We start from the raw sequence: 14,423 nt of genomic DNA on the forward strand, positions 1-14,423 counted from the left end.
GATCTAATGTAATCAGGATTTGTTTTACACCTGAGGTTCCAGGTGAATCCAATTAATTGAGACAAACTGTGTCATTTCACAGTTGTCACATGGATGATGCTGCATAGTTGTCTGCTCGGTTAAGGCTGCAAATGTTATCACCTTTAGAAGGACAAAAAAGCTACTTGTTCAATCGGTGAGGGCTCCACCTGCCATTTGACATTTACACCTGAGCTACACTAAGTCCTGTGTCTTCCTGTCTAAATCTGTGTAAAGTTTTGGTGTTCTTTCAGAGGTTTGGGTTGAGATCTTACTATGTCTTGACCTGGCATTAAGTAAGCATTGTGGTCTAGCTTTGGGTCTGTAATGTGGAGCTGGGCTGGTCCACAGGAGGAAAATAGGGGAAGGTCATGTCTTTGTTGAGGGGAGGGTCAACGTTTTTTAGTCTAGTGGTGAGGGTCACCCAACTTTTGTATTCGTGAAAACAGCAACATTTCAAAGTGGCTTGTTTGGTGCATAATTCAATTAGTATTAGGAGTATTTAGGACATGCCGCGCTAGCATCTAGGCGAGAATCATAGTGTGTGTTACAAAGTACCTACATACCTGGCAATAAAAGCTCATAGTTAAGTTTAATTAATGCTTGGGGTCACGGGGTATTTTGAGCCCTACATACAATAGGTGAAATGGTCTTTCACTAGTGTAGTGTATAGGCAGTGTGTCAAGGAAATGCGGGTCCAAACTATCTTTATCTGTCCACCCGGCTTTTCACCTCGCCTATCTTAAGGCCCCTGATGCCAGGATGGCTCCTGATCCCTATTGAAAGGGGCTCAGGGGCCAGGGTCACATTGAAGAGCAGGGGCGACAACAGGTCGCTTTGCCTGATTCTGCGGTGCAGCGTAAGGGGCCCAGATTTATCACTATGGGTGAAGATGGAGGATTTTGGTGCAGAGGTATAACATCTTAACCCAAGCAATGGAGGTGTCCCCAATTCCAAATCTCCTAAGAGCTTCGAACATGAAAGGCTACTGTATTGATAAAATGTCTTGGCCGCGTCAAGGGCCAAGACAGCTGCTATGGAGTCGCCTGATTGGCTGGCATATTATTTAGAAGCCGCCGTACATTGAAAAATGAGAACCAACCTGGGATAAACCCTGTTTGATCGGGTTTATAATTGAAGAGATGTGCCTTTCTAAAATGTTGGCTAGCACCTTTGTTACAGATTTCTAGTCAAAGTTGAGGAGCACATTGGGCCTTTAGTTTCCAGGCTCAGTGTCTTCCTTGCATTTTTTTTTAACAAAAGGCATATATTCGCTTCATACAGCGACCCTGGAAATGCTTTGTTCTTGGTGGAGTCTTTGATCATCCTGACTTTGGGCTTTTTCACCTTGTCATCCTATAACGTGAACAAAAAGATATATAATAGCAGAAAGGATAGGGAAAAGCCAAAAAGTATAATATGAGCACTTTAACTGATTATACACTTGAAAGTCAGTTTGCTAGTCACGAGGAGTACTAATAAGTTTATACAGTTCATTCATGATTTTAAACTATAAATTGAATTTAATTGAATTTATTAGGGGTGATCTTGGTTTTCAGTCTACAAAATGGAAAATGAGCTACAGGCAGCATATAAAGTGCAATACCACACGTCAACATGTCTTTAGAATGCCCTTCGTAGGAGATTGTGTCCCATAGGTTGATAATCTGCCCCTGATACGTACAGCATGCCATGAATAAGTCATCTCTCACCAGGACACAACCCTCAACTGCAAATGGTTGAGATTTCACTTGCATGCTGTAGCAATTCTGCTGCATATTATAGCAGTGAGGTTTATGGAATGAAGGAGAGGCCGTGCAGCAGGAGCAGTGGTAGTGGGAGTATTTTAATGTTATCCCCACCACCCACAATCATACCCTCTATCAATAATCTTCCCCCGGAGGAGGTGTATTAGAAGGTATTCACCCTGATGGGAACATTTGTGTTTCCTTCTATTCGCTCCTCTTTTCAATGCAGTCATTATGCCTTGCTCGCTCATGCTTTTCTCCCACTGTCTAAGGTCATTGTGATGAACATTTCATTTTTCAATGCTTTTCTATGATTTATTGTTTGAGGCTCTCAGGGGCAAAGTGGGGCCACATAAAGAGGAATTCTGCCCTTTCATTCTCCTGTGTTTTGTTAATGTATTTATTCTGGGCACTGTCAGCGTCTTTGGAACCATCAGCTTATAGTTATTCACATCATCGTGTTGTGGAAATTACAAGCCCGCCGAATGCCAGAGCTTTTCACTATCACACTTTTTATTAAAATAAGCCCGCAGAAAAGAATGAGGACCACAAAAGAAAAGGGGAGATGGGGGGGAGCACAGACAGTGAAATAGTATTTCCATCAGCAGGACTTCTCATAAATATTGTAATTGTGTGGTTATAGAAAAGGAGCAGTTGTGAGCTACTGTGAGGTGATTGACTTTGAGGGAATTCTGTCTCACCTTTTGAATGAATTGAACATGAACACTGGCAACAAAAAGAAACAAAATACTCGCTTTTGTGAAAACGACACGGAAGTCATCTGATTCCTACAGGCTGCAAAAAAAAACACGTCTTCCTTTTCTTTCTTTTCTAGTGTTAAACTCTTGTTGCTGTAATACTAGCTAATCTCTGCTGACTCACATTACATTTTTTCTTCAGACTAAGCAACATGAACTGTAAGAACCCCATGAGATAGCTGTTTATGTAATGGAAAGTAGTAATGCAGCATACCAAAGACAAATTAATCACATTAAGCCAGCTGGTTTGCCAGGAAAAGCCAGAGAGTCCGCTTGTTCTTCCCTGGCCATCGCCACTCCTAATGTGGCTCAAATGTATACAGGAAGCCCCTCTGGTGTCAGGGAACCTGAGCCATTGCCCGAATGTTGCACCAATCACCCTTTTTTTTCTTCTCTTTCTTGCAGGGCTCTGATTACACACTACTCAGGCATGTTATTGTCCAATTCAAGACCTTGGGCCTGGTGAGTTACAGACATAGAACAAGAGACTGAAAAAGAAATCTTGGCGTGTAAGTTTTTTCGAAACAGACGTTGATGCTCTATGTCACACTGTCAAAGAGTTGGTCTGAACATTTCTTTACCAGTGTCCCGAGAGTGTAAGAGGTTAATGGTTGTCTGGAGCGCAGGAAAACCACATTTAGGAAACGTATAACACTGCAGCTTACTGTGGATGTTGTTTCACAGCAATGTGGTATACGTGATTCATATTACAGAAAACCATGTTTTTGCACGTTTTACTCAGAATGTCCTCATGTCTCTGCCACGGTGTCAATGGCAGTGTGTCCTAAAGCAGCGCTGATTAATGAAAGGCATTAATAAACCAAAATGGTCATATATCCTGTTTAGGGTAAACATGTAAACCATCCTAATTGCTGCATAAAGCACCTATGTAAGAATAAATAACTTACATCATGTTCAAAGTGCACAAAGAAAGAAGAGGGGAAAAAAACTGAAATTCTACTAAACTCAACTCTGAAGACAATGTCATCTCTTGTTGGATGGGAGCTTGGCAGACTTTTTTTATAATTCAAATAATAAGATGGCAGTTGTAACACGTGGTAATAATAGTAATTATTGATTTTATACAAAGGGAATTTAGTCTAAAACTTGTGTGAAGTGTTCAATGGTCCCAGAAATACACGGACGCATCACCTGGGACCCGCCGGCACCACTGACGTGCGTGTGTGGACCCGCCAGCTTTCATTTTTCATTGCTCCAGAAGGACATTTAGCCAAAAAGGGCAAAGGGCCAGTAGCTGGAGTAACCATAGACTTACATTCCTGGAGAGTGGAGAATTTCTTTGATTACATAATCCCTTATTATTGTTGTAAGACAGCAGTTGGACATTTGATAAATACATTATATTTTTAATTTTAAGTGTGTTAGACATTTAAAGACTTGGCCACACAAAATGTTTCAGGTTTGGCATGGGGTTAGAAACAGTAGCAAGTGTAAAATGAATTAAGAGATTCAAAGGATTATGCCTTGATAAAACATACCTTATTTCTCTAAATAATTGGATTGCAGGGGTTCAAGGGAGTGCAGACAAAATAAAGGTGTGGCACATGAATGCTCATGATTGTGATGGGTCTTTAAAGTCTTACCTAACACGGGCTGCAAATTGCTTAAGAAACTTCTCATACAAAATGAATCACTACATTTATTTTTGACTAATGCTGAATCAAAATCCTTATGCTCTTTGATATATTTTCATCCATATTTAAATATCTCCCTTCTTAAATTATTCTCTGATATGACAGAAGCTGACGATGAACTCAAAGCGTTCAAAATCTCCAGATTTCAACCGAGTTACTTCATCTTATAAATCGTAGAATGACCCAACAGACAACAAATCTTTTTTTTAAAGAACACAACACAAGCCATCAATATGTAGTAGTTAAGCCAATTCAGCATCAAACTAACATAATTCTGAGCCCCTGAATATTACATGCACACTGTATGTTAGGACCATCTGCACGTTCTTGGAACCACGTGAAATCCTGTTTAGTTGCGGCATACGTTTATTAATTCAAATATCTGGATCTGTGTCCCAGAGGTTTTAAGTCAATGTGATTAACAACGATCTTTAGCTTTGCCCTCTGATGTACTTTGAAATCAGAAACAGGCAGGCAAAGACACATGTAGGTACAAACAAACACATGAAGACATAGCTGACACTCAAAAGTACACAGTATATGCCAGATAAACTAAATGTACTTCTATACGTAGAAATTAGTACATCTATGTGAACAGAAAGTATTTTGATGTTGACATTCTCTCCCTTGGATCTGTGGGTATGTTATTCTTAAGTATTTTTAATATTCATTGCTCTGGGCTTAGAGAAAGCTTCATGTCTGTGCTTAGTGTCTGCACCCTGCACACTGCATGACAATTAGTGCCTTACATAACCACTTGCCAACCATACACCCACATATGTGCACCACACACAGGCAAAAGGACACACATTCACATGCAGAAATGCAAATGGCCACACATAAACAAAGATAAAAACATAAAACATACAAACTACCAACCAACTTTACGCCTTCTTCTGTCCTGTGGGGACATTTCAGTGAAATTACTTCACACCCTTGCTCCTTGAAACCCTGTGTTCTTTTCCTTTTAATCACTTTTTTGTGTGACTATGTGTGCTCTATCTTGCTAAATGACCACCAGTAGCACAACATCACTGTATTTATGAATGTATCCTTCTTTTAAACACCTTCTCTTTGCTCGCCCAAGCCCTGCCTTTCTGTCCTTGGTGGTTGCTTCCGTAATGGGCTAGGTGATGAGGTGTTTGCGTTTGGGAACACAAAATGCGTAGGTCATCACAAACACCAATAAAAACTGAAAGCTGTAAATGCACTTGACCCGTCTTACCCTTGCCCAAGAACAGCCATCAGTACATTAGTGCCTGTGCGTAGATATGTGCCTATGTATGTATGTATATATGTATGGGTGCATAAAGAAATATGTTTTCCACGCCCCTCAGTGCTTGCTGGCATCCTGTCTGTGATTGCTGTACAGGCTCCGGAACCCTTTTTTGAGAGCATCCCAATCAGTTTGCTTAGATGAGGAAAAAGAATATAAGCTTGATGATGTGAGATGGGGGGGGGGGGGGGGGGGGGGGGGGGGTATTGATGGGTAGAAAAGCAGGTAGAGGTAATGAAAATATGTGAAATGAAGGTGAGGATGAGAGGAATTGGTGAGACAGACTTGTGGAGTAAGAGGAAGTGAGTGCAAAAAAAAAAGAAATGGCATGAAGTTCTGCTCTGTTCCCTTGGTGATGTGAGTCATCTTTATTGGCTTGAAATGCTGCTATGTTAGTGATGATTAGTCTCGCTATGAGACTAGGAAGTGTGTGTTTTTGATATAGCAAGAAACCAATATTAGATATTTAAAAACCTCCCAAACTACCTCAGCAACTGCTCCCTACATCCTAATTTTTCCCCTTCCGTGAAAGCTTGGCTTGTGCGTGCTCGTGGGCATGCATGTTCACAGTGTGCTTCCATGGTGATAATACCCTAGCAAGTGACCGCCTTACCTTTTAACCAGGTGATCTGCAGTCAAAACCTGCTATTTGCTATTTTGGTTCACTAATAATTTCCTTGAAAATTGGATCCAGGGCTAAAGAATTGAATGTGATGAGCACCACAGCTGAAGCAATCCACGGGCCTCGAATGAACGTATTTATGGAAAAGTGACAGATCAAATCCAATTGCCTCTTCACTGGCTTTAGACAGTCCCTTACTCACGTCAAAGTGGTAGGAGTTTAATGAGGTTTCGACTGCTGGATAAGAGGCACTGCGGTATGGGACTCAAGAGTGCAAATCCGATGATTCTGTGTGTATACTGTACAGCATGAGCCCGCTGGCGCAGAAATGAAAGGAATTTGGCTTGTTTTGTTGTTTATTTTAAGGTGTATAGAATCTCTGCTGTCTTTAAAAAGGAGATTTTTTTTTTTTTACAAGGCCTGTTTACATTTTAGCTTTGGTTTTCACTAGAGCCCTTGAAGAGAGAGTTCCTTTATCTTTCATCGAGCAAGTTTTTTTTACAGCAATGGCGGATCATGGAGACCCCCAATAGTTTCAAACAACATGCTACTACCCGTGGCACCACAGAGAAGCATCGTTTCATCAGCTCCTTACTGAGGTAATAACTTTAACGTCTGAATTTCTTTATAAAAACTGTATCGTAGTCAAATTTTAGCCAATGTCATAGAGCGGTTTTACATGATTCAACCTTACCAAGTTTATAAAACTAACTAATTTAATGCAAGGTTTGAGGAAAACTAGCAAGTGTAATGTCATTTAGCGTAATTATTCTGGTTTTAAAAAGGACTACTGTCAACGTCAGTTATTTTTAAACAAGAATTCATTTATTACTACTGAATTATAAATATATTTTAGACAGTGTACTACATGACTTTATTATATAAATTGTGTGGATTTGATGTAATAATAACGTCAATAATATTGAGTTTGGTTTTAGGTTATCTCGTTGTCTGTAATGTTAACGTTACTTGCATACATTGTAGATTAGAAACAAAAAAACTGTAGACATGTTTATATGTAGGAAATGTTAACTACTGAACTTTGTGGCTTGAGTTATTTTAATACATCACAGGCCGCCATTGTAAATAAGAACCTATTCTTAATGACTTGGCTCAGTTTACACCTATCGCCATGTCAAGCCACTAGGGGAATATATGCAGGCTGGGTGAATGCAGATTAATGATAAAAAATCTCAGAGAGTGAAATGTTCATGCCATGGGACCTTTAAAGCACAGAAGTGGAATACAGAAGTTTCCAATGTGCTTTATTGAAGTAGCATGTTGTGATTTTTGTGCTGTAATTGTCAGATTACTAACATGTCCTATTATCTCTAGGTCCAGTTAATCCAGTTGCCCAATGGGGCGGGCCCACGCCCAGCACCTGATGCCCTAGTTCATACCCTCCCTCCGAGCCAGACAAGCCAGATTAGCCTGCCAAACCTCCAGACAACCACAGTAAACTCTGAGAGATGAGGAAGTCAACACGGCGGGCAGGGAGAGCAGGAGGCTCCGCAGAGTAGCTTGCACCTTAAAGCATGCTCAATTGCATTTTTAATTTATTCAGACTTGTACAATTTATTAATTCAAGTCCTGGTAATGGTTTTGCTTGAACTGGGTTAGTTGTCAAATTGTGCCTGGGTTTCAAATGGCATTAAGTTGAATATATGATTTTAACACCTGAGTAAGTGCACTTCACTATGACCTCATTCACTATGTGCATTGATGCAGCTAAAAATATTGTACTTGCTTTTGTTATTGTCGTTTTATTGTATATTTGTTAATGTATTATAGTATGAGCCATTGTGTGTGCCATAATACAATAAATGTATACTTAATGAAGAACAGCCACTTACTGTACATAAATTGCTAACATTTGTCTCCGCTTTTAAACTAGGATAAAACAATTTTCAAAAATAGCTAAGTAATTGAAATGTATACTAATCAAATACTTTTAGATTTAAAAGACAAAAAGGTAGAGATTATGGATTGAATAAATACAATGCATTCTTAATCTACCTAACTTTTAAGGTGAATACTTGTACTGGACTAGTCACTGGCAGTTTTGTCTGGAGCCAAAAATTATTTTACTGTTGTTACTGTTAACAGAATTATTTTCTCTTTATTTGACAGGGATAAAACATGTTGGCATTGTTACATCCAACAAAAATACAACTGATGCAATGTATATAGGACTTCTAGCTACTTTGCTGTCCTGTTATGTGACGTCTTAAAAGAGATGACAGCACACTGATCATCATGTTTTCTGTCGACATAAATGCTCTAAACTGCTGTCAATCATTTGATTCAAAGCACGTGAAGAAAATCTGGATGGATCAATATTCTATTCACACTTTCGTTGACGTTATCTGAAAGTTTAAAAAGTAAAGAAGATTATCCACGGCCCTGTTTTGTGGTATGACGCAATGAATAGCTAGCTAAAGCAAGCAGCACACGGGACTATTAGGTGCCAACCCGCCCCTAATCTTGTAATTTCAGGTAGTTTTTGCCATAATATTATGCAATGCCAAATTGTAAATATAACAGACATCTTACCTTTAATGTAAATTTACAGCACTTTAAACAGTTTTCATATTATAGATCATACCGCAAATCGCTAATGTTACCGCATCTCTCATAGAATCCAATGCATTCAAATTACCCACTCGGAACTTACTTTTAGCCTACTGCTGCGCTCTTTGAGCAAGATCAGTGGGAAATAAGTAAACTTCATCTCCTATATATCTACATCATAGCTTCGTCTTTTAAAACAGTTTTGAAAAGCTCTTACAATTTTAATTTACATGAGTGACTGAGCAGAAATACTGTAATCTTTGTCATTTAGTAGTTCTTGCCATTCGAATATGTTTACATATATTGTGGAGCTGTCTGTTGTGTTATTGGCTTGGCAAAAACATTTGAAATGCAAATCAATGTTTCAAATGAAGCCCTTTTTATATATAGGTCACACATTATCTAATCGCTATTTGATTTCACATGCATGGGGCATATCTAAGTGAAATCAAATAATCTTTTTAAACTCCACCGCTACCCCAAACATTAGCCATTGGATTCAACGGGAGGGGGCTGAGTAGACTACTAATGTGCTGGCAATTGAGATCTTAAGTGTCTTTTCACACTCTAATCAAATTGATAAGGTGGTTCTACTGCAAGGGCAATCTCGCTGTCTTCTGCTTTGAAAAATCCTTAGCCTTTAGTTTTTCTATCCATCTTTGCTTCTGTAAGTCTCTCTCTGTTATCCTGTTTCCACCAAGGCATTTTATGAGCCGGTTCTGAGCCGGGGTCTAATCCCGAACAAGTTCTTTGAGTTTCACCAGCAAAAGAACGGCTCTATGCCAGAAAAACTGGTTCCAGAGCGGCACCAACTCCTTGCTGGTCTTGAACCGGTCTTGAACAAAGTCTTTCTTATGTCAGAGGCTGGGGTGCGGGGTTATCGTGACCAACAGCACAAACGAAAATGTTGTTCCCCGGTGGGGACGAAATATGTCCCCCCTCACAGTTATCAAAGCTTCTTCACCAATAGACCATATATTATATACCTAAAATAGAAGTTTTTTAAACTAAGTAAAGCGCTGTAATGTAAATATAGAATAAAACAATCCGAGCATCAGTTTCTGGTTATATTAATCACTACAGAGCTCCGGCGGCGGCTAGCAGCGTCACTCGTGATTGCGAGCTGGGTACAGACACCGTCAGATCACGGTCTTTTCAAGGAAGTGGAGTTAAGCCAGAAGTGAGCAACATGCGGCACTGACAGTTAAATTATGGCACCCAAATGAGTGGTTAGGTTTTGGATAAAGATTATAGTACGTATCTGTAATATGTTCATATTTTGATCAGGTGATAAATCAGAACCAATTGAGCCGGCCTCTGTGTAAAGTGGCAATAATATTTATAGATTAACATAGAGGCTTTTGAAGGGGTAGAAGAGGGCCTCTTGCAATGATTAACTCACAGAGAATTATAACCTTACTCTACAGGTCTGCTTTTTTCATGTAAAGACATAGCACACTAAGCATACTAAGACCTTGAGGCTGTGACCCTATAGTTGATTTATTATAACGGTTTTCTCTTCGATAAGGCTATTCTAACAAGGTTCTTTGCAATTTCAAGATTTATATTATGTTGCAGTATTGTTCGCTATGAATATATTTTTTGAGAACTCTTCAGATAAATGTACAGCATACTAGAGCTCCAATGTTCTTCTAATGCTGTAGTCCTTGGTAAAATACCTCTGTATGGTGTTATGGGACAGGTGTATATCATCTTCTGTTTCTTCCCTCCTTCAAGAACTTACATTTTTTCCCCTACTCTCCTTCCCTTTTCCTCTACCTTTCCATTCTCTTCCAGATTTCTCTGAGGTGTACTAAGTCTCTGATCGTCTGTCTCTCTGTTGTTATAAGATAAAGCAACCTTTCACTGTTGGAGATCATAGAGTGAGCTTGCATAATGGAAAGAGAACAGTGAGGGTGGTAAAATAAAGCAGATTAGGAGGGTACTGTGGATTCAGGGTAATAATATAAAATGGAATCATAACACTTTCCCTGAACCCTCTCTTTTTAAGACTCTTTTTATACACCATTGCAACCAAAAACAGGTGAATCTTACAGGCGCTTATGATGTTATATTCCTTCATTGCTACAGTATAGACCAATAAAAAAAAAAACTACTGAATTTGGTACTGTACCTCTCCATTTTAGCATTGCTTTATGGCTACTGTCTTTTTTGTATATGGAGACCATCAGTTTGCTTTATCAACAGGCAGCTTACACATGTTGGAGTTCACACCCGTTTGTGTGTTTGTGTGATTGCAACACAAGTGGAAGGCCGAGACGCATCACCGTTCACAGCTGTGTCTAGAATGCATCTCCAGCTACCCACCTGTGTTCAGATTTTGTTTCTGCCCACGTGACTTCCGCTTTTGGTATTTGGTCCCCACGCTCACCAGCCACAGTAACTGTTGTGTCGGTACAGCTGGAGATGGTGCTTTCAGCAGAATCCAACACCTCTCCTTCCATAGGGCAAAACTGTGGACGGTCACGCAACACTTTGTACAACCTGTCGTAAAATAGACAATTTATAGAGCGTTGGCGCACTGTCACCAAGGCAACCACCAAGTCCTGCATTGATGACATTGTCAAGGAAGCATTGGGACACATTAGCGTTTACACTACAAAAGATATATGGTCCAGACCACCTGGGCAAGTGATTTTGAGTGATAGGATCACAATGGGTCTTGGTGGTCACTTGTATTTAGTGCTGTCTGTATACTGTCTTGTGATCTGATTGCCCAAGACATATTTAAAAACAAAGTATAAACAGGGTCTTATTCAAGTAAATACTGTCTTGAGAACTTTAAACTCCAGCCTGCATGCTATTATGGGCTAATGATGTTGATCTGTTTTTGTGATTATTTTCTGTTCTGTGAGATGTGACAGATTGAAATTCCAGCATCATTTGGATCAACGGCCACTGCAGCTTCAGATATTATTTTCCATAGAGGATGTTTAGGGGAGAAAAATGGCTCTCACAGCGATATCTTAATAGAGTTCGTTATTTTGGAGATAACTTGTTGTTCTACAAGAAATGGAAATTAGATTTGAGTCACGTTGGGAATCAAATAATGAATTGGGAAATAAACATGGGTTAATAGGTTTTATCCTGCCTCAGTGCCGTCTATCCGTGGTTCTTGGCAGGCATTCATAACACTGATGATATTAGATTTAGTGTGGTTGCAACAGTGCTTTGTACTCAGAGGACTTGCAAGCAGCACACACAGTAGCCTCAGTGCGTAACAAGTTGACCTGCAAAAACTAGAAACAAAAAAGCATTGGTATAGTATTTCTTTCTAAACATGTATAAACAAAATTTCAATGCAACACGTCCAATTCTTACATTACACTTGATTGCTTATTTAATAATAAGAAGAAGAAGAATACATTTTATTTAAAGGCACCTTTCTCGGCAATCAAGGAAATCGTAAAGGGATAAATAAGGCATTTTAAAAACAGCAAACAATAGTATACAATAATAACAACAACAGAAAAAGACATACCAATAGACATAGTGTTTTTTCACTGTTTAGTTGTGATTATTCTTAGTTGACACATTTATTATCACTCTTTATTTTGCTAGCTGAAGTCTGTTGAGAATAGACAGGAACATTTGTTTTCCTTGCAAAATTCACTGTACTGTCAATGGGAATTGACTAAGAAGAGTGAGGTGAGTGAGGGAAGTTGGCTTATCAGCAAAAGATTGTCTTGTTCAAGGTTGCTGCTGTAATCTCTGCAACCCTTCTCGCTTGTTCTGTATCCTGATAGAAGAAGAATTCAGAGCAACTTTGTTGTCAGATCTGTGTTTTAAATCTCCTTGAGGGGTTCAGTATATACAAACAAAGTAGTTAATACAACATGTTGCCCTATGTGTTCAAACTTTTTCAGAATGGCCACATGACTCAAAGAAATCTGTGTCTCTGTAGTCTTGATATAATGGATTTTACAAATGGGCATTTTGTACCAGTCTCTCCTCTAGGGCATTCAGTGGAACGGTTTTAATAGATAATCTGCAACCTCTTAGGGAATTATGTAAAGTTAGACCAGACAATGATGTAACTGTAAAACTGAATATCAGACCTGACACTTTGACCAGTGTGTCTACAGTGTGTGCACACCTTGGTGATGTTATATTGCAATCGCTTTTTATTCTGCAGGAAAAGCTATTAAAGTAATTGAGACTTTGATATTTTCTGGCAAGCTTAATCATTAATTATAAAAGTGCTCAAGGCAGTCAGGTATCACCAATAAACATATTGGACAAGAAAGGACGCGGCTCAGACTGCCATAAGCTATATTTCAAGGTAGATTTCCATCTCAACTAAGCTTTATGGGATGCAGGTTGTCAAAAATGTACTTATTCAATTTCACTTATACCTTCAAATATATTTGATCGTAGGCCAATAAAAACTAATAAAGCGTCAAACACAAAAAAATATGTAAGCCACAGATTGTGAGTGTGTTAATGTATCATGACTAATGTTGTTTACAATAATGTTATACATACAATTGTTAATATATTAAGTAATAAAACTGGTATACATGCACTAACAACATAAAAATAGGGTTAGGATCTGATGCTAGTTCAACACCTACAGTATAATGTATGATAGAAATTTGTCTTTCTCTGTTCTCATTTGTCATTGGAAGTTCATTGAACCGGAATTATTAATTGGTAATGGGATATTGTCAGACATTTTAGAAACAGGAAAGTCACAAAGTCTCTCAGGGCACTGAGCAGTGGGATGATTAAGAGTGTGATGTGCAGAGAAACATTTTTGTCCTTGGTGAAGGCCTGTAGTTGTTATTTTGCTGTCAAAAAAAAAAACACCAAAGCTTATAGTAAATAAGACAAGTCTTTCATTAAAAATAAAGACCACCCTTGGCTCTATCTAGCCACATAAGTAGATCCTATCTAGTCATAAACATCAGTCTATCTTCACCTTTTGGGTAAAAAAAGGCCCTCAGGCTCTACTGTACAGTGGCCCTGAAGTGCAAATCACAACAGCAAATAGAAAAACGCAACAGCAAATATGAAATCAAAACGGCAAATAGGAAAACAATTCAACAAATCATAAAGCACAACGCCAAATAGGAAAACACAACAGCAAATAGAAAAAACACAACAGCAAATAAGAAAACACAACAGAAAATAGGAAATCATGACAGAAAATAGGAAAAAACTTCAACAAATCATAAAGCACAACGGCAAATAGGAAAACACAACAGCAAATAAGAAAACACAACTGCAGATATGAAAACACCTTAACAAATCATTAAACACAACGGCATTAACTTCTACCGAAAAAAGGCTGGGCCTATCTAGCAGAGGATAGACCCTTGTGATTGGACAGATGGACTGTCTGTCTTTTAACAGGAAATGAAATGACTCTTTCACTAGCTTGTTAGACTGCATGACTTTATTCTGTGCCAAAATTGGTAGTTGGTTCAAAGTAGGCGCTTTTCGCGCGTGTTTTTCCCCTCTCCTTCCTGTTAAAAGACAAACAATCCGTCTGTCCAATCGGGAGGGTCCGTGCTCTGTTGGATAGTCCCTATCTTTAGAGAAGAAGTTAATGCTGTTGTGTTTAATGATTTGTTGAAGTGTTTTCCTATTTGCTGTCGCGTTTTCCTATTTGCTGTTTTGTTTTTATTTTTGCTCTTTTGTTTTATGATTTGCTGTTGCGTTTTGCCCTCGAGGCCACCGTACTGCCTTGCTGCTGCTAGTAAGTAGATGACGAGCTCAGTGCAATTCAACAAGATGGTTTATTTTCCATTC

At 38.9% G+C, this 14,423-nt stretch overlaps 1 long non-coding RNA gene across 1 annotated transcript; it reads right to left on the bottom strand.

The window, feature by feature from the left end:
- Positions 1-1,567: 1,567 nt before the first annotated feature.
- Positions 1,568-13,843, bottom strand: LOC117938463. The gene is made up of 3 exons (XR_004655399.1): positions 13,623-13,843; positions 2,944-2,947; positions 1,568-1,578 (listed from the first exon to the last, which is right to left on the bottom strand). It is a non-coding gene; the product is annotated as an uncharacterized LOC117938463 (long non-coding RNA).
- Between the last annotated feature and the right edge of the window lie 580 nt (positions 13,844-14,423).

Source organism: Etheostoma cragini, chromosome 23 (genome assembly GCF_013103735.1).
Source record: "Etheostoma cragini isolate CJK2018 chromosome 23, CSU_Ecrag_1.0, whole genome shotgun sequence".
NCBI classification, from domain to species: Eukaryota; Metazoa; Chordata; class Actinopteri; order Perciformes; family Percidae; genus Etheostoma; species Etheostoma cragini.